The sequence below is a fragment of the Toxorhynchites rutilus genome, chromosome 1, assembly GCF_029784135.1.
Source record: "Toxorhynchites rutilus septentrionalis strain SRP chromosome 1, ASM2978413v1, whole genome shotgun sequence".
NCBI classification, from domain to species: Eukaryota; Metazoa; Arthropoda; class Insecta; order Diptera; family Culicidae; genus Toxorhynchites; species Toxorhynchites rutilus.
Window position 1 is genome coordinate 97552408 of NC_073744.1, and position 2606 is coordinate 97555013.

Consider the following 2606-nt stretch of genomic DNA (forward strand, 5'->3'; position numbering starts at 1 on the left):
ACAAGGCGGCATCGAGGGCGTTCGAAATGGTTTTTTTTTCTTTTTCCTTTCCAATCGTGCTTCATTCTATTTCGCTGCTGCTCTGGTTGCCCGTTTTGGTCGGTACGATTTGAGGAGCACAAAATGGACCAATCAAAAATGGGCACATAGTGAATTTTGAGAATGCTTGATATTTCACAATTATTCAATTATTTATCTCAAGAAAAATGAAATGTTATTCGTTATGATAGATGCGTAGATATATTTCCTATCAATTGATGCAAAAACTTTTGCGATCTATTGAGAAATGCTCGAGTTATAAGCGTTCCAAATCTTGCATTTTTTCGTACTTGTTCAGTGCCTAGATTTCCATTTCACCCCCTATATCTTCCGGTTAGACGTAGTCCTACGTCAAAAAATAAAAATTTGCGTTGTTTACAAATATTTATTTATAATAAATTCATACAATTGTGCACTGTTGATGTATACTATTCGCAGCGATTATACCGTCATCAGTAAACTCCCGACAGCTACAAATTTCTTCATCGGAATCGCAGTCGGCTCAATTATTTTTGTCCCTTTCGTTCTCTCTAGCAGACACACCTAACTTCGTGGGAAATCATGAATGTTGAGATGGATGAGTTTTTTATTCTGAAATGAAATTAAGAGATCAAAATTCATATCATAAGTAAAAATTAAAACCAGTCATACTTACGGGTATTCAAATTGGTTACGTTCGTGTTGAAGTTGTTGTTGGTGATTATGGTGAGATGAGCGCTTTGGTCTGATCCCAAAAACAATACTTTACCGAAGCTGCAAACTCCGTTTTCATTCCATTCAGATCACCGCTATTCATTCATTTTCATTTATACATTTCTGCTGTTGCTGCTGCTTTCCTTCCTTTGACGCGATATATCAACAAAGACTAGCTGCGTTCATCACAAATTCGCCTGTATTTTGTCTCCGTGTTGTTGAATTTGTTACTGAAATTAATCAAGGAAACATCATTTATATTTTATAATTAAATATCAAAATTATCCTTACTTACAAAATTTAGTTCTCGAGTCATTCTCTGTTATGTTTTGAATGACAATTTAGAGAGAAAGAGAAAAAGTAATCTCTACAGTGATGCCGTTTCGCTCAGTACCAAAAAATTGCATACAATTATAGTTCAAATATAGACAGTGCTGCCTGCGGGGGGTAAGGCGGTGGTAGATTTCAGCACTTTTGTAGCATGTTACTTCGTTTCGGTCGACATCGGGCCAATGACTGCTCGATTATGTTTGGAACTGGGCAGCTTTGCAAGCCAACTCGAGCACTCCGACGGCCGAAACTCTATAATCGCTGTTAGGTATACTGGTGCTCCGGCACCAATCCGTTCGGCCTAGTTACCCTTGCGGAGCAATCAGTGAATGCGACCAACAGAGAACTGGAGACCTGCACGGTTCGAGTGAGACTTTGCCTTTCCCTTAACTTGTCCTCCTTTGTTACGTCCACGATGCCGATGCCGTACAACCACACGGGTTTACGGTTTGAAAGAAAATAAGATATTTTTTTGGGGTCCGCGTGTTTTATACTCTAGCGGTACACACTCACAGGATAGTGACAAATCGGCAGACTCAGCCAGAGGGGCGAGTCCAACGAGACGAACGAATGAGCGTTAAAAGGGAGCGATGGCCAAAAAATACATTCATTACGATTTGTTCGCTCGTTGGATTCACATGCAGGCTAAAAAGGGTCCTTTTCAGGATCACAAAATTATCTTCAATCTAAAGAGTTTATTGTTTTGTTGTCACTCGATATCCCCATCTTGTTCGGCTAAACCTTTCTGTTTAGCGATTGCATTTGCCACTCGCCTCAGCTTTCACAGTTGGAAAATTTCTTCCCATCCAGCTTGTGACATATTTTACAGTAAATTACATTCAATGCAACGTACCGAAGCGCCACTCAGTGTCGCATTGGAGGCGATTTGAACCTGTAATTGAACATTTGCGATTACAGTGGTACAGTGTCGACTTTCAATGTGCGGTCATAATTTGGATCTCTATGTTTACAAAAATGCCCAACTAAATAAGTCGCATTACATGTCCGTCCAATTAGCTAAATGTCGAACTAATTGTAAATTACTGTACTTTCAATCTGGAAACAATTTATGAGTTGGTGAAAATTGAATAATCTTGAAAGTCCCCAACTATCAATAAGCTCAGAACTACTGCCAAATTCACATACTCATCAGATCCTGGCAAACAAATTATGAAAACATCAATTTGTGTTTTATTATTATTTTGGATAATGTTTTAGAACGCATTGAACTTTATTTCCTAAACTCTTTTTTGGAAGGTTTAATGGCCCTGAAAAGCGCCTTGTTTTATGAAATGGTTCCAATTTAGAAAACTTAGTACTCGTGGTTTTGAAAAAAAAACCATTTCGAACGCCCTCGATGCCGCCTTGTTCTGGATTTGCCACCAAAGCAGATTGTAAAAAGAACAAACTTTTTTCTTCTGCTACCTGCTGCCGTTTTGCGATTGCGTTTGCCACTCGCCACTCGCTGCAACTGCCTGTTGTTGTCTTGATGTGTTCTGTTCTGAATGCGGTTTTTCTTATCGTCGCGAGCAGCTTTACCAGCC

The 2606-nt window shown here is 39.2% G+C and overlaps 1 long non-coding RNA gene across 1 annotated transcript; it reads right to left on the reverse strand.

Moving 5' to 3' along the window:
• Positions 1–410: 410 nt before the first annotated feature.
• On the reverse strand, positions 411–1150 carry LOC129762976 (uncharacterized). The gene is made up of 3 exons (XR_008740766.1): positions 1028–1150; positions 695–962; positions 411–630 (listed from the first exon to the last, which is right to left on the reverse strand). It is a non-coding gene; the product is annotated as an uncharacterized LOC129762976 (long non-coding RNA).
• Between the last annotated feature and the right edge of the window lie 1456 nt (positions 1151–2606).